We start from the raw sequence: 19,451 nt of genomic DNA on the forward strand, positions 1-19,451 counted from the left end.
GGATCCATAACCATGATAAGGGAAATCAAAATGGGTTGGATGTGATTTATATATGTTTAGACCCCAAGGATTTGTATATGTTGAGACCTCTTCTTATGACCTTTATAATTAAATATTATAGAAATAAAAATGTCCTTGGTAAAAGCTTGAAAAAACTTGGACCACCACGTGGTGAAAAAAGAGGTGGCCCCTTGACCAAGTATGCATAGAACACTTGTCAGCACTTTAGTGGCCCATTACTAAAGAGTTGTATATTAACAATTTTTATATATATTAAAAAAGATAGAAAATGGACACTTGTACCATAGGTACTAAATGATGGAGGGTGAACCAAGGCATCTTGCTTGGACCACCACTAGTGGAATTCAATGGCTCTAGTTGGCATGTGATCCTTAAGGATCTTATTGTCAGACATTGTTTAAGAGAGCCTACTAGTCTAAGAAATGTGCTCTATTATGGGAATAAATGCATGGGGAAGTACACTGGCTCTCTCTCTCTATTACCAAGATGGAGTACCCAATATATTCTACACGAGCTGGGATGGAAGAAGTAGAAGATGGCACACTATTCGACTTTCGCCAGTCCACTATTCAACTCGAACATGCATTAGCAATGCTCTTGAGATGGCAGAAGACTTAAGGGAGCCAAACCTTAACCACCAAGAAAGGGCTCTCACGAAATTTTGTGTGCTCTCCTCATTGGATGCTAGTCGTTCGGAGACTTCTCTTGATTTCCAGTAGATTGCTCTTTACAAGGATACTTCTCTTGACTTCTCTTGAATTCATGCTCATTTAGTCTCTAAACTAAGCTCGCTGACGGCCACAGAGTACCTAGATGTTAGTGACGATGGGCAAGTGTTTTAAAGAAAAGCAAGGTTCATCACCGAAACTGCTTGCCCACCACAGAGAAAAACCTTTGTCTACCGTTTAGCTCTGGTTTCACTGACTCTCAGCCTCTAAATTATTATATGCTATGTAAAGCTTTCCGGATTGCCTAGATACTCCCACCACGGACTCCTTCCATTCCTTGAGCTCCATGCACCATTTACATATAGGAGCTTCCCGCGCCAATTACTTACATGTATTAGCTTTCCCAATTTTGAGTTCTGAACTATCCTAGATGTGAGAACATTTCTGGGACAGTACAAATATCTCAGACACATTTGCTTGTCATTTGCTACTCTAGAATAGCTATGTTGAAGATCTTCTCACCTTATGCACTCAAGAGAGTCGCTAGCTACAGTTGTATAGCTATAGCTCTATTGAAGAATTCGCTGGCTACAAATGTATAGCTATAGCTCTATGCAAGAATTCTCTGCCTACAACTGTATAGCTACAACTCTATGCAAGAATTCTCTCTACCATGACTATGACTCTCTACCTCAAAGAAACCAGTAGATCTAGGTTCTTTCATCTCCAATACGTTTGTTTTCATGGTAGAGATCAACGCCTAGTTTCCTCATGATTTCCGAGAGGATTGTTGAATGACTACACTAGGTATGTATCGCTAATAGAAATTGGAGTTGGGAGTAGTATTTCTTCACTCCGTGTGTCTAGCAGCAATGGATCAAGAATTTGTTACACATTCCCTGAGTCCTCTGATCTCACTTAGGGAGCCTTGTGCTACTCTAAACAAGGGGAACATCTATGCAATCACAAAGTTCAGCTATACTTCCCCTATCTATTAACCATCTAGGTAATGCTTATTTGTGATGGGTTTTATTTGACCCTATAAGCCTTACCGATGCATGACAGCCTTTTAGAAGGTTTGTAATTCCTTGTCACGGTTTTTCTTCAATGGGTTGGATTTTCTTTTAAAATCATGGACCTTCAATGGGATGGATTTTCTTTGTTTCGCTTTCGGTTCGAGATTTCTCTGTTGGAATGACCTTCCCTCGTTTGCTGTTGCATTACTAGCTGCTTTGTATGTTGGTTTGGAGGATGCTCCTGTATGATATGCCTATGAAGATAGTGGGAGAGAAGGAAGGAGTCTCACTTGCGGCTTTCTCACATACACAATGGGGGAATACATACAAATGTGGAGGCTGAAAACAGTTTTCCTCTTCTTAGTTGTCAAAGCCAAAAGAACTCTAGTACAAAGAAATAGGAGAACCCTATATGTGGGTCTCAAACCAAACTCAGCTAACTAAGGTGGCATACTAACTGAGCCACGAACTAGAGTACAAAAGGATAGCTGTCATCCAACTATTATTCATGGGCGGTGTACCAACCGCATCTGCAGCTAACAAGTCGGTGACATAAATGCACAACGGTCACCCTGGCATATTGCGAGTGGAGCTCGATATCTCAACACTCCCCCTCGAGCTCGATCCCAATTCCTGCACACCAAGCAGGTCTCTGAACTTGCGCAGCTTCTTTGCACCCAATGCCTTCGTGAATATGTCAGCTACCTGATCCTCTGTGCTGACATAAATTAGATCAATAAGACCTAGTAAAACCTTCTCCCGCACATAGTGATAATGCACCTCAATGTGCTTTGTTCTAGCATGATAGACTGGGTTATTTGCCAAGTGTATACTGGTCATGTTGTCACAATAAATGACAACTGTACCATCTGTAGACTGATGCATATCATAGAGTAGCTTATGCAACCAAGCTACCTCACATACAGCCATTGCTGCACCCCTATACTCAGCCTCTGTGCTCCACAAGGCAACTTTAGGCTGTTTCTTGCTGCTCCAAGTGACTGCAGCACTCCCAAAAGAGAACACATATCCACTGGTAGATCGTCTATTAGAAATACTACCATCCCAATCAACATCAGTGTATCCATGCAACTGTATCTGAACCCCAGCCTCATAAAATAGACCATACTACAATGTGGACTTCACATACCTGAGTATGCATCTAGCCGCATCCAAATGTGGTTTCCTTGGAGCTTGCATAAACTGACTGGTAATAGTCATATAAATCAAACTTCCTACCATGCGTCTATAGATAGTAGGGTCTTCCAAAAGCTCACCTACATCTGCGCTCAGCTTCACATTCTATTCCAAAGGAACTGAAATAGGCTTACAGCCTGTCATCCCATATTTGGACAACATGTCCAATCCATACTGCCTCTGCAAGAGCTGTATCCCACTTGGTGATCTAATCACCTCAATGCCCAAGAAATAATGCGGCTCTCCCAAATCCTTCATCTCAAACTTCTACTTCAATAGCATTTTCACATGAAGAATATCGTCATCACTATCACCTGTGATGATCAAATCATCAACATAAATGACAAGCAGCATAATACCTTTCTCTGTTTTTCTCACATAAAGTGAGAAATCTACCTTGGAAATCTGAAAGCCAATAGTGACAAGATAGTGTCCTATCTTGTCAGACCATGCTCTAGGTGCTTGCTTCAAGCCATACAAGGCTTTCTTTAACCTGCAAACAAACTCAGGATGAACAGCATGAACATAACCTGGTGGCTGCTCATAAAGACCTCTTCTTGCAAATCACCATGCAAGAAGGCATTCTTTACATCCATCTGATCTAAAGACCATCCCTTTGATGCAGCCATAGCAATGACTGCTCTTACGGTTGCCATCCTTGCAACTGGACTAAATGTTTCTTCATAATCAATGCCATATGTCTGTGCATACCCCTTGACAACTAATCTTGCCTTGTATCTGTTCACAAAACCATCTGCATTGTGCTTCACCTTATAAACCCACTTATAGCCCATTGCATTCTTGTCTTTAGGCCAAGGCACCAATTCCCATGTAGCATTTGATTCCAAGGCATCCATTTCTTCATCCATGGCTTTCTCCCATTTTTCTTTTCCCATGGCTTACTCAAAAGAGGTGGGTTCTGGTTCTTGTATCACTTTGACCATATAGGCATAGTGAATGGCTGTAAATCCATCATATTTCAGCCTATCCACAGGATACCTAGTTCTGGTAGACCTGCGCAAAATAGGCTCACTTCCAGGTGCTCTCAAAACATCCCTGGTCTTCCTTACTCCAGGTGTAACAACAGAAGGAATACCCAACTCATCATCAATGCTCTGTTCAGAGCCACTGGATTCACCATCCACATAAGAGTGACCTGCATTCACATCAAACATGGGCTGATACTGCATACCACTATCTGCATTGCTTTGAGGAGATTCTCTTGATCTCAATCTGCCTGTCCATGGCGAAGTATGTGAACCACTGCTAGAGGACACTGGAGGTCCACTAATATTTTGTGATTACTGCTATGAATTCAGTGTAGCATTACCATTTTGTGCATCTACATCATCAATCACATTTACTGGTTTATACCAGCTACTCATCTCATCAAAAACAACATCTCTGCTGACTGTAAACTCATGAGTAGAAGGGTTATAGCATCTATACCCTTTCTGCTGCAGGGAATAACCAATAAAGATGCACTTCTTAGCTTTTGGATCCAACTTGGACCTCAACTCATCTGGCACATGAACATAGGCAATGCAACCAAAAATTTTCAAATGAGAAATATATGGTTTCCTACCAGTATACATCTCCTCTGGCGTAATGCCATGTATTGCTGCACTAGGAGTCCTATTCATTATGTAAACTACTGTAGCAATTGCTTCAGCCCAATAATAATCTGGTAGGTCTTTTTCATTTAGCATGGCCCGAGATACCTCTCCAATATGCCTGTTTTTCCTTTCTGCAAGTCCATTTTGCTCTGGGGTATGATTGCATGAATATTGCTGCTTTATGCCATGCTCCTGTAGGAACCTTGCAAACTCATTGGAGAGGTACTCTCCCCCTCCATCTGACCTTAGGCATTTTATTTGTAGGCCTGTTTCTTTTTCAACCATAGCTTTAAAAGCTTTAAAATGCCCAAACACTTCACTTTTCTTTTTCATAAAATACACCCAAAATTTTCTGCTGTAGTCATCAATAAAAGTGACAAAATAACGACAGCCTCCAATAGATGCAGCTTTAGTAGTCCACACATCAGAGTGGATTAATTACAATGGCTTCTTACTCTCTTGAACATGTCTAGGATATGGTTTCCTTGTCTGTTTTCCAAATTGACAGGCTTCACATACCTTATGCATTTCTACAACCTTGAATTTAGGCAATCCTGCAACTATATTTTGGGCCTGCATTGATTTAAGTCGTTGTACATTAACATGACCAATGTGTTTATGCCAGATATCAATATCTGCAACTACATCGGTCCCATGTGCAAGCATTGCTGCACTCAATTCAGGCATGTCCGCATCCAACGTAAACATCCTGCCCTTCTTCTTTCCTTTTGCTATCAAGCGACCATTATTTTTCATATCCTCAACAAAGCATCCATGAGGATTAAATCAGACCTGCAAGCTCTACTCAACCATTTGACCAAGAGAAACCAGGTTCTTGGTGATATTTGGGACATGAAATACATCAGACAGGTATTTCTTTTTCCCATCCTACATAGACAAAGGAATTTTACCAATCTGCACAATAGGATGTGCAGTATCATCACCCATCTCCACAAATCCCGATCTTTCTATTTTCCTTGCATCCTGCATCCATTCTGCATGACCTGTCATGTGGTTTGATGCACCTGAGTCAACATACCACACATCATTTCTTTCTTCTGCACTTGTCACAGAATTGGTCATGTGCTGTACCATAAACAAATGCTCATTTCTGTCATCACCCTATCTACTAGAGGATGCATAATTGCCTTGCTACAATTTTCCATTCATAATGTCATTCTGCTTTTTGTAGCAGTCTTTAGCCATATGACCCATTTTACCACAATAGTAGCATTCAACATTGCTGTTTGCATTTTGGCCTCTCTGCCATCCACCATGACCTCTTTGGCTCCCCCTGCCTCTAGAGTTACCACGTCCTCCTCCATAGGATTGGTTTTCTTGAGTTTGCTGCATATTCTGATTTCTACCACGGCCTCCAGATCGGCCTGCTCTACCTCTGCCTCTACCTCTTCTAGCATTTGAGTAGAAGACAGTTTCTTTTGAAGTTCCTCCTGAAGAAGATGCACCATCATTTCTCTGCTCTTCAGAAATTAGAAGAGCAAACAACTCCTCAAAGTCAAAAAAATTTTCACAGACGGCAATGGATGTCCAGAACTATGCATAATCCTTTCCTAGACCATTCAAGGTCACAGAAACTAAATCATCATCTTCCACTGGTGACCCAATGGAAGCAAGTGCATCTGCAATTTTCTTCACCTTCATGTGGTAGTCATTGATGCTCATATTTTCTCTCTGCACATTGTGCAACTCCTACTTGAGCTGCATTTTCCTGGCTTGCGTATTTGTGCTGTACATTTTTGCCAAAGTATCCCATGCCTCCTTTGGCATACTTGCATCTTGAATATGCACAATCATAGAATCCAAAATACTGATAGATAGCTAGTACATAACTTTTCTGGCTCTCTCATGCCATCCTTTAAATGCCTGCATTTCCTGTTGATTGGGAACATTAGGAAGAATTGGTTCTTCTTCATTTTCTGTAATGAACTCCCAATAGCCTTTTCCCATAAGGAAATTTGTCATTCCAAACTTCCATGCTTGGAAGTTGTTCTTGTCAAGCTTTTCAGTGACAATCTATGAAAGAGAATCAGACGCCATTACAGAACACTGCAAAATATTCTGTCACTACAAAAAACACAGCTTCTGCCTCACAAGGGCAAATCTGCAAAATTGACGAAAGTGGTATTTGACCACACAGTCACTTCCTAGTGATGATTTTACATCAACAGGCAATAAGGATGATTCTGTAACTCCCAGTATCTCTGCACACAGGCATACGATGCAATTTCTGTGATAACTTTTCACCGACCTGCAGAGCAGTGGTCGCACAGTAAAAACAGGGCTTTTTTCTCAGTGCTTGCGGAGAACTTCCGCCTCCAAAACGGGCCCCGAAATGGCCTCGAATCAAAAAAATAAAGTCTCAAAGCAGCATATATTGCCCTCTCGCCACACCGCGAAGGGCGTCTCAATCTGAGACAATGCACTCTTTGTTGGTAAGCTGAAAGGAAAGGAAAGAGTGGACACAAACTCAGAATACTTGCATTACTTGCTTGTAGAATGAAGAAGAGTGAGGTCCTTAAGTAGGCACCTCGTACATGCTCACTGACATCACTGATGACTTCAGAGCTCCACAATCATCTCCTCAATCTGCTCCTAGATTCTCTCAATCATCCTATGTGGCTCTCCACCACCTAACTGTGCTTGTGGGCACCTAACTGTGCCTCTAGCACTCACACATAGAAACATAAGGTGTGCCTGAGGCATACACCTTGAGATATCCCATCAAACCCCCCCTCAAGGGAATGCCTCAGGCTATGTCAAGGATACATCTAGTCTCATAGTTTCTCATGCCATCTCATGGTGGTCAAGGATAAATCTATGGCTGGGTTCTCATGCTAGCAAGGGTTCCCATGGGTGTAAGGTAAACAAAAGGGATACAAAAAGACTTTCCAATGGTTATCTCCCCTGCATGTACATGCACACAATGTCTGCAGGAGGTACCATGGAGCAAAACATACACATGGCCTACATCATAAGGTGACCAGAGGTGTTTACAAAACACAATAGTTTATTTCATTCATTTTGGAGGACTATCCAGGCTGAGTACCTTGACATAAAAAGAGAGATCTGGAGCATACATAGAGATGTTTTAAAATGCATAATCTTCAAAGGATGCCTCATCTTGTGGAGGCTCATCAACTGAAAGTAGATTTGCATTTTCTGTCTTTGCTTTGGCTCTGCAAAACTTCTCATTATGGTTGTTCTTGCCACAGTGCTTGCATGGATTAATTTTGAAGCAGTCCTTTGAAAGGTGATTTGTCTTTCCACAGTGATTGCAAGGGGTATACTTGCCCTTCTGGACTTTTACAGCATAAACAGTGTCATTGCCTTTCCTGAGCTCCATATGCCTTTCTTCTTCTTGGAGGGCAGAGATAATACCTTCAAGATTAGGATTAGGAAGATTTTTCAAAGTGCTAACTATGTGATCATAATCTTCAGGCATACTCTTAAGTAACACTGCCATAGCATCATCTGGAGTAATAGGAGAGTTAATAGAAGCTAATTGAGTCATAAGACTCCGCATATAGTTGACATGAGCTGCTAAAGTAGTACCACTAGCCATCTTCAATTCAAAGAAAGAGATTTTAAGTGATAGTTTAGAGATGTGAGAGCTAGCACCAAAAATCATGTCAAAGCTTCTGAAGGAGACTCCAAGTCAGAGATATGGTGAATATAATCATCTCCTAAAGCAAGAGCAATGATACCATATGCTTTTTCTTCTCTAGCTGGATCCCTTGCCGGTCGTGTCGGAGTTGAGGATTCTTCAGCATTGGAGGCCGTAGAAGAAGCGGTAGGAGTTGGTTTGACAAGTCCCCATAAGTTCTCCCTCATCAATGCAAATTTCACCTTCATCTGCCATGTGTGGAAGCCCTTTCCATTGAACTTCTCTAGATTCAATAGGGTAGCCATGAGAGGGTCTAACCCAGATATTGGGCAGTGTCTTTCTCTCTTACAAGGCAAAAAATAACTGAAAAACTTCCAAAATATGAGCACTTGATGTAGCAAAGACTAGTGACCAATATTCAATCAATGATGCTTCTTCTTACATGCTTCATAGAAGTGGCTAAAATGAATACTTTCCAATCAAAACCAGTTCTAGTAATTCAAAACAAAACTGAAGCCACACTTGTACTCAAGTTATTGAAAGTTTCAAATAACCAGAAATGCTAGAGTAGCATTTTATGTAGCATCATCTTCAAAAACTTGTCCAAAACTGTCAAAACCAAAAGGCTGAACTTGGAGGGCTTGTAGCTTACTCTTCAGAGCTGCGTCAGGTGGCCATAGCTTGCCCCTTCAAAGTCGATTGGTTTTTCACTAATTTCTCCTTGAATATGCAGCTATTGCTGCTTAGATTTTAGTACAAGATAGCTCTAGGTATGGACTACCTCCCCCTAAAAGGAATTAGAGAAGTATGGAGTATGCTGAGAGAAAACGTAGAAGCAACAGTCGACGAACTGCGTGTAATGGCGACGAAACGAGCGCGAGTTTTGTCAATTCCTTTCAGCCAGGGGTTCGCCCCTTCGAGGTGGATCTCCAGCAGGAAGGGCATGGGAAATGGTGGAGAACCGGAGGAGAACAAGCTTAAGCAAACTTTGGGAAGAAGAGGAAGAGATGGTGAAGAAGAAGATGAAGAAGAAGATGATGATGTGGCATAAATGGATCAAGGGGGATCAAATGGCTCTGATACCATGTTGGTAAGCTGAAAGGAAAGGAAAGAGTGGACACAAACTCAGAATACTTGCATTACTTGCTTGTAGAATGAAGAAGAGTGAGGTCCTTAAGTAGGCACCTCATACATGCTCACTGACATCACTGATGACTTCAGAGCTCCACAATCATCTCCTCAATCTGCTCCTAGATTCTCTCAATCATCCTATGTGGCTCTCCACCACCTAACTGTGCTTGTGGGCACCTAACTGTGCCTCTAGCACTCACACATAGAAACATAAGGTGTGCCTGAGGCATACACCTTGAGATATCCCATCACTCTTGCACTTTTCGGGTGTGCTACCTACAGAGATTTGCTCCCAAACTTAAAAAAGGAAAGCAACACTAGTCCTCTTACCAGGATACTGCGAACTTGGTTTGATTTCTTGATCTCCTTACCACAAACTAGGCTCTGATACCATGTGAAGATAGTGGGAGAGAAGGAAGGAGTCTCACTTGCGGCTTTCTCACATACACAATGGGGGAATACATACAAAGGTGGAGGCTGAAAACAATTTTCCTCTTCTTAGTTGTGAAAGCCAAAAGAACTTTAGTACAAAGAAATAGGAGAACCCTATATGTGGGTCTCAAACCAAACTCAGCTAACTAAGGTGGCATACTAACTGAGCCACGAACTAGAGTACATAAGGATAGCTATCATCCAGCTATTATTCATGGGGGCGGTGTACCAACCGCATATGCAGCTAATAAGTCGGTGACATAAATGCACAACGGTCACCCTGGCATATCGCGAGTGGAGCCCGATATCTCAACAATGCCATCATCTTACTTTGACTACTACCCAAACCTCATTTGGGACGATGCGCAAGAAACTGGGAGGTTGAAACTAGAAGCAACTTTGAGAGGTTGCGACTCTGCTCGCACAGCCAAGCTTGTGATACAAACTCACGATGTCTTTTGGTGATGCATGATGTCCCTAATATTATACTATGCATCTTGACTACTCTTCATTGCCTCGTGAGTTGGATGACTAACTAGATCATAGGGCTTCATAGTTCTGAATTGATTTCCTTTAACTACTTGGGAATTTGTTGTTATTAGAAAAAGGTAACGGATTTATCATGAGAGTTTTGTGTGGAAGCCTAATACATATTGGGATTCTATATGATAGGTAAGACATTTATATATATATCCCAAAAATAATTATGAACAAACACATTGGAATGGAGATACAAGTGATGCAGTGAAGGCATTATCTTGATATTTGGAGAAAAGTGGCATCAAAAGGAAATATTTCTTTCCCTCTTGTTAAACTAATGTTGATATGGATTTCTTTTTTACCATGGTTAAATACTTTGAAGTTTTATATATCATGTGCCATATTGGTCTTTCAAGAATAATGGAGAGAGCAGAAGGATTAATGCTTTAAGAAATCAAATAAAGGAGTGCTCTAGGTGGATTTTCTTGGGAAAATGCCTTAAGTTGTATTTTAAAATAGAATTATTTTGCATATTACTAGTGAATTTTATATGAAATGGAAGTTTTTACACCCTTGGCCAGATATTATTTGTTTGCTAGAATTGAAAATGGTTGGGCTAGACACAGAAATCTTGACTTTGACTCTCTATCTCTAACCAAACTCACAATCTGGCCATTGGGATTTTATCTCATGAGAACTTGTATGGTAACAGGGACACTTTACACTTTATGCTCTGATATTTTAAACTTTACACTTTATACTTTGATAAATGGAAAAGGCCATCATTTATCATTTATTTGCCATGAGTCGATAACTTGTTATAATTAGGAAAATTGGACTTGGAATGGGACCATGGCCTTATAGCATGGAATCTGTCCTTCGATACTGGTAATTAGAAAATGCGATAGGAAATTAAGAAAAGGTTAAAGTATACGGATGTTATATTTGGATTTTTTGACCTTGGGAATTCCCTTGGACTTGGTTGGAACTCCCATATTTATGGTTTATTTGAGATTCCCACTTATTACTTGGATTTCACTAACATTTTATATAGATTTCTTCATATCTTTAATTGCCCACCTCTAATTACTATTGAATAGTAAAATGCCAGGATTAGATTATGCTAATCTAGATCGAGTGACACGGATAACAACTGTGTGCCAGCATTGAAGCATGCAATCCCACAATTCATAGTGTACATGTTCTAACTTGCTATGTTTGTGGATGGATGCAGGTGAGTCGGCATACCTCTCCATTAGGTTTGCATTAGAGAATCTAAGGCATGAAGACATGGTGTTCGCAACTTCAAGAAGGACTCTACAATGGATTTTCTCCAAGTATTGTTAAATATAATTGAACTCTCTATTGGAGACTAATCATCACTATCATTATACTTTTTGCGAGGTAGTGATATAAATGTGAGTATAATAATTGACTCCCACTTTGACACCTTGCTAAGAGGAATGGTATGATATGGATTACTCTCACTTATGGGGTATTGAGAGGTTGGTTATTAATAGACTATTCTCACTCGTTGTTTGAAAAGGGCAATAGTAGATGTTTGTAATTGATTTACTTTGACATTGAAAACTAGTATAGTAGTATAATAGGATAGATGTTTGATATGTTGAACACACACTAGTATGTCCATTGTAAGATAAGAAAAATCTTACGACTGATGGCTATACTTGGATTGACTTGTTTCAGTTGATTGAAGTTTCAGGCCTAATTGTGGCACAAGGATTATGTGACCAACCCCTTTCCTTAGTTGCTACGCCATGATGTTTGGAACAACATCAAGTTATTGAACGCATCGATTGCTATGGAAGATTTACAAGGAGATGCAATTCCTCTTCACATATTTGATATACACAAGAAGTCTCCATATGGTAGAGGTAATATTTCTAGAAGCTCGAAGTATTAATTATAATTAGAAGCATGTTATTTTGATACATGGGACTGGTACCATGCTCTTTCACAGATTGTCACTGAAAAGCTTGACAAGAACAACTTCCAAGCATGGAATTTTAGAATGATGAATTTCCTTAGGGGAAAAGGCTATTGGGAGTTCATTACTGGAGCTAAACAAGAATCAGTTATTGCTAATATTCCCAATCAACAGGAGTTGCATGCATTTAAAGGTTGGCATGAGAGAGCTAGAAAAGTTATGTACTAGCTGTCTATCAGTATTTTAGATTCTATGATTGTGCATATTCAGGATGCAAGCACGTCGAACGAGGCGTGGGATACTTCGACAAAAAAGTATAGCACAAATATGCAAGCTAGAAAAATGCAGCTCAAGCAAGAGTTGCATAATGTGCAGAGAGAAAATATGAGCATCAATGACTACCACATGAAGGTGAAGAAGATTGCAGATGCACTTGCTTCTATTGGGTCGCCAGTGGAAGATGATTTATGTGACCTTGAATGGTCTAGGAAAGGATTATGCAGAATTCCGGACATCCATTGCCCTCCGTGAGAATTTTCATGATTTTGAGGAGTTGATTGCTCTTCTAATTTCTGAAGAGCAGAGAAATGGTGGTGCATCTTCTTTAGGAGGAACTTCAAAAGAAGCTGTCTTCTACTCAAATACTGAAAGAGATAGAGGTAGAGGTAGAGCAGGCCGATTTGGAGGCCATGATAAAACTAGTCCTATGGAGGAGGACATGGTAACTTTAGAGGCAGGGGGAGCCAAAGAGGTCGTGGTGGATGGCAGAGAGGCCAAAATACAAACAGCAATGTTGAATGCTACCGTTGTGGTAAAATGGGTCATATGGTTAAAGACTGCTATAAAAAGCAGAATGACATCATGACTGAAAAATTATAGTAAGGAAATTATGCATCCTCTAGTAGACATGGTGATGACAGAAATGAGCATCTATTTATGGTGCAGCACATGACCAATTTTGTGACAAGTGCAGAAGAAAGCAATGATGTGTGGTATGTTGACTCAGGTGTGTCAAACCACATGACAGGTCATGCAAAATGGATGTAGGATGCAAGGAAAATGGAAAGACCAGGATTTGTGGAGACTGGTGATGATACTGCACATCCTATTGTGCAGATTGGTCAAATTCCTTTGTCTATGTAGGGTGGAAAAAAGAAATACCTGTTTGATGTATTTCATGTCCCGAATATCACCAAGAACCTGGTTTTTGTTGGTCAAATGGTTGAGCAGGGCTTGTAGGTCAGATTTAATCCTCATGGATGCTTTGTTGAGGATATGAAAAATAAAGGTTGCTTGGTAGCAAAAGGGAAGAAGAAGAGTAGGATGTTTATGTTGGATGCGGACATGCCTGAATTGAATTGAGTGCAGCAATGTTTGCACATGGGACCAGTGTAGTTGCAGATATTCATATCTGGCATAAACGCATTGGTCATGTTAATGTACAACGACTTAAATTAATGCAGGCCCAAAATATTATTTCAGGATTGCCTAAGTTCAAGGTTGCAGAAATGCATAAGGTATGTGAAGCCTATCAATTTGGAAAACAGGCAAGGAAACCATTTCCTAGACATGTTCAAGAGAGTAAGAGCCCATTGGAATTTATCCACTCTAATGTGTGGACTACTAAAGCTGCATCTATTGGAGGCTATCATTATTTTGTCACTTTTATTGATGACTACAGCAAAAAAGTTTGGGTGTAATTTATGAAAAAGAAAAGTGAAGTGTTTGGGCATTTCAAAGCTTTTAAAGCTATGGTTGAAAAAGAAACGGGCCTGCAAATAAAATGCCTAATGTCAGATGGAGGGGGAGAGTACCTCTCAAATACATTTGCAAGTTTCCTGTAGGAGCATGGCATAAAGCAACAATATTCATGCAGTCATACCCCACAACAAAATGGACTTGCAGAAAGGAAAAACAGGCATATTGGAGAGGTATCTCATGCCATGCTCAACGAAAAAGACCTGCCAGATTATTATTGGGCTGAAGCAATTGCTACAGTAGTCTACATAATGAACATGACTCCCATTGTAGCAATACATGACATGATGCCAAAGGAGAGGTATACTGGTAGGAAACCAGATATTTCTCATTTGAAAGTTTTTGGTTGCATTGCCTATGTTCATGTGCCAGATGAGTTGAGATCCAAGTTGGATCCAAAAGCTGAGAAGTGCATCTTTATTGGTTATTCTCTGTAGTAGAAAGGGTATAGATGCTATAACCCTTCTGCTCATAAGTTTACAGTGAGCAGCGATGTTGGTTTTGATGAGATGAGCAGCTGGTATAAACTAGTAAATGCGATTGATGATGTAGATGCACAAAATGGTAATGCTACACTGAATTCATAGCAGCAATCACAAAATATTAGTGGACCTGTAGTGTCCTCTAGCAGTGGTTCACATACTTTGCCATGGACAAGGAGATTGAGATCAAGAGGATCTCCTCAAAGCAATGCAGATAGTGGTATGCAAGTATCACGAAAAGGAAAAGAGAAAGTAGATCAGCCCATGGTTGATGTGAATGCAGGTCACTCTTATGTGGATGGTGAATCCAGTGGCTCAGAACAGAACCTTGATGATGGGTTGGGTATTCCTTCTATTGTTACACCTGGAGTAAGGAAGACAAGGGATGTTTTGAGAGCCCTTGGTACTGAGCCTATTTTGCGTAGGTCTACTAGAGCTAGGTATCCTGTGGATAGGTTGAAATATGATGGATTTATAGCCATTCACTATGCCTATATGGTCAAAGGGATACATGAACCAAAACCCACTTCTTTTGGGCAAGCCATGGGAAAAGAAAAATGGGAGAAAGCCATGGATGAGCAAATGGATGCCTTGGAAGCAAATGCTACATGGGAATTGGTGCCTTTGCCTAAAGACAAGAATGCAATTGGCTGCAAGTGGGTTTATAAGGTGAAGCACAATGTAGATGGTTCTATAAACAGATACAAGGCAAGATTAGTTATCAAGGGGTATGCACAGACATATGGCATTGATTATGAAGAAACATTTAGTTCAGTTGCAAGGATGGCAACCATAAGAGTAGTCATTGCTATGGCTGCATCAAAGGGATGGTCTTTACATCAGATGGATGTAAAGAATGCTTTCTTGCATGGTGATTTGCAAGAAGAGGTCTATATGGAGCAGCCATTAGGTTATGTTCATGCTGTGCATCCTGAGTTTGTTTGCAGGTTGAAGAAAGCCTTGTATGGCTTGAAGCAAGCACCCAGAAAATGGTCTGACAAGATAGGACAGTATTTTGTCACTATTGGCTTTCAGATTTCCAAGGCAGGTTTCTCACTTTATGTGAGAAAAACAGAGAAAGGCATTATGCTGCTTGTCATTTATGTTGATGATTTGATCATCACATGTGATAGTGATGAAGATATCTTTCATGTGAAAATGCCATTGAAGCAGAAGTTTGAGATGAAGGATTTGGGAGAGCTACATTACTTCTTGGGCATTGAGGTGATTAGATCCACAAGTGGGATATGGCTCTTGCAAAGGCAGTATGGATTGGACATGCTGTCCAAATACGGGATGACAGGCTGTAAGCCTATTTCAGTTCCTTTGGAATTGAATGTGAAGTTGAGTGCAGATGCAGGTGAGCTTTTGGAAGACCCTACTATGTATAGACGCATAGTAGGAAGTTTGATTTATATGACTATTACCAGGCTAGATTTTGAGCTATGCTATTGGGTTGGTAAGTCAGTTTATGCAAGCTCCAAGGAAACTTCATTTGGATACGGCTAGACGCATATTGAGGTATGTGATGTCCACATTGCAGTATGGACTATTTTATGAAACTGGGGTTCAAATACAGTTGCATGGATACACTGATGCTGATTGGGGTGGTAGTATTTCTGATAGACAATCTACAAGTGGATATATGTTCTCTTTTGGGAGTGCTGCAGTCACTTGGAGTAGCAAGAAACAGCCTACAATTGCCTTCTTGAGCACAGAGGCTGAGTACATGGGTGCAGCAATGGCTGCATGTGAGGTAGTTTGGTTGTGTAAGCTACTTTATGATATGCATCAGTCTACAGATGGGCCAGTTGTCATTTATTATGACAACATGAGTAGTATACACTTGGCAAATAACCTAGTCTATCATGCTAGAACAAAGCACATTGAGGTGCATTATCACTATGTGCGGGAGAAGGCTCTAGTAGGTTTTATTGATCTAGTTTATGCCAGCACAGAGGATCAGTTAGCTAACATTTTTGATGAAGGCATTGGGTGCAGAGAAGCTGTGCAAGTTCAGAGACCTGTTTGGTATGCAGGAATTGGGATTGATCTCGAGGGGGAGTGTTGAGATATCGAGCTCCACTCGTGATATGCCAGGGTGACTGTTGTGCATTTGTCACCGACTTGTTAGCTACAGATGCGGTTGGTACATCGCCCATGAATAATAGTTGGATGACAACTATCTTTATGTACTCTAGTTAGTGGCTCAGTTAGTATGCCACCTTAGTTAGCTGAGTTTGGTTTGAGATGCACATATAGGATTCACCTAGTATTTTGTACTTAGAGTTCTTTTGGCTTTCAAAACTAAGAAGAGGAAAAGTGTTTTCAGCCTCCACCTTTGTGTATATTCCCCCATTGTGTATGTGAGAAAGTTGCAAGTGAGACTCCTTCCTTCTCTCCCACTCTCTTCACACATGTGTGCATGTGTGTGTGTGTGCATGTGCATGCGTGCGTGCGTGCATGTGTGGATTTCTATCTCCTTTAAATCCCCTCAGCTTAACAAAGAAATTATGCTTGATCTTGTCAATTCTTTTGCTTCATTGTTGCAATGGGATTCATTTTGATGGCTGTGTGAGGAATCTATTTCGAAGGTAGACGATTATGGCTTACTACTTTGTGATTTCTGAGAGGATTGTTGAATGACTACACTAGGTATGTATCGCTAATAGAAATTGGAGTTGCGAGAAGTATTTCTTCACTCCGTGTGTCTAGCAGCGACGGATCAAGAATTTGTTACACATTCCCTGAGTCCTCTGATCTCACTTAGGGAACCTTGTGCTACTCCAAACAAGGGGAACATCTATGCAATCACAAAGTTCAGCTATACTTCCTCTATCTATTAACCATTTGGGTAATGCTTATTTGTGATGGATTTTATTTGACCCTATAAGCCTTACCGATGCAGGACAACCTTTTAGAATCTTTGTAATTCCTTGTCACGGTTTTTCTTCAATGGGTTGGATTTACTTTTAACCATCTGGGTAATGCTTATTTGCTAGTATTTTATATACATTTCTTCATATCTTTAATTGCCCACCTCTGATTACTATTTAATAGTAAAATGCCAGGATTTGATTATGCTAATCTAGATCGAGTGACATGGATTTAACAACTATGTGCCGGCATTGAAGCCTACAGTCCCACAATTCATAGTGTACATGTTCCTGTAAGAAAACAGATAACAGGATCTCGTATGCAAGAGAGAAAAGCAGATAATATGGATAATAAAAAATTTGATTACTGTAGAACTGATACAATAGATGGCACTGCCTCCCACCCGTGCGCTCTTGTGAGAGAAGCTTCGATGGTGTGCTGAAAATAGTAGAGGACAGAGGCTGGATGCTAAGGAATTAGGGTTGCTGTAGCCAATGATGAAATGGGCTTCACAGGCTTGCTCTTATATAGCCACCACTAGTAGTCAGTTAGACCCAATTGGGTGACCGACCCAGTTCGCCCAAAATGGCCGACTGGGGGTCGGTCTCGAAATAGGCCACCGACCACACGATAGAACCGATGCGCAAAATAGAGCAACTAACCTATGGTCACTGTTCAACCCACAGCCATCTGGGATCATCTGGGGCTCCAAACAGGCCCCGCAACCCGAGAGTGGGGTGCTGCCTTGGGAAATGCTCTGTCTACCCTCAGTGCGATCAGTCATGGGATGCCTTCCCGCACTTGCATGTAGCCTAGTTGGTAGTGTCCCAACTCTATCTGAAGCTGTCTAGCCATCAGGCCACACATGGCCCCCATCTGGTGTCCAAACCAGGAGCTACCGGATAACCGAGCTACTCAAATGCCTTCTCCTCATATGGGGGGATTACAAGTAGAGTTAGCTGGTTCCCGCGTAGTTACACGAGAGTGGAGCATTGATATCTAACAGTTCTAACATGCTATGTTTGTGGATGGATGTAGCTGAGTCGGCATACCTCTCCATCAGGTTTGCATTAGAGAATCTAAGGCATGAAGACATGGTGTTGGTAACTTCAAGAAGGACTCTACAACGGATTTTCTCCAAGTATCGTTAAATATAATTGAACTCTCTATTGGAGACTAATCATCAGTATCGTTGTACTTTTTGCAAGGTACTGATATAAATGTGAGTATAATAATTGACTCCCACTTTGACATCTTGTTAAGAGGAATGGTATGATATGGATTATTCTCACTTATGGGGTATTGAGAGGTTGGTTATTAATGGACTATTCTCACTAGTTGTTTGAAAAGGGCAATAGTAGATGTTTGTAATTGATTTACTTTGACATTGAAAACTAGTCCAGTAGTATAATAAGATAAATGTTTGATAGGTTGAACACACACACACACACACACACACATGCACATTTTTCTCAATTAAAATTTTCACATGCACACATTCTTCCCCTGCCTTTGCCCTGCACACACACACTCACATAGTTCCTTGGCATTATATTTGCACACAAAGGAGTCCCACACAAATTGTTCTAGAAGCTTTCCCCCCCTCCCGCCCACACACAATTTCTCCTTGGTTAAAATTTGCTTACACAAGCTTACTCCCCCCCTTAAACCCCGTTTTGTAACTTTCTTGTTGTTGAAAACCCCCCTAACTTTGTTCCTTCCCCTTTTTTGAGCTCTACCTTAACTTATCCGTAATCAATAAAACTTCTTTTACCACCCCCTTTAAAATATTTGTTATTAAGTGTCACAAGTAAACCCTCTAAAAAGGCCTCCTATGTTTATTAGACCCCTATAAAAGAATATACCGTCAAACTTATGCTACCCACACACACACACACACACACACACACACACACACACCCCCTTGCACGTACCCCATAATTAGTTCCTCCTTTTATTTATTTATTTAAGCCCACTTATATTAAAACAAATAAGCTCATTGTGATCTAGAAGTGTTTAGCTATTAATGTTGTGCTCTCATAAGATCATTGTGAACTAGAAGTGTATGGCTGATAACTATTAATTCCACTTTTGCTAGAAGGGTTATGATTTAATTTCATGACCAAAGTTTTGATTAATTCTTTTTCTCATGTATTTAAGACTCCTTTGGACAGAGGAGACACGATGGATTGCTCGAGAG

Source organism: Dipteris shenzhenensis, chromosome 22, assembly GCF_047967505.1.
Source record: "Dipteris shenzhenensis isolate YYH24624 ecotype China chromosome 22, Dip_SZ_1.0, whole genome shotgun sequence".
Classification (NCBI taxonomy): domain Eukaryota; kingdom Viridiplantae; phylum Streptophyta; class Polypodiopsida; order Gleicheniales; family Dipteridaceae; genus Dipteris; species Dipteris shenzhenensis.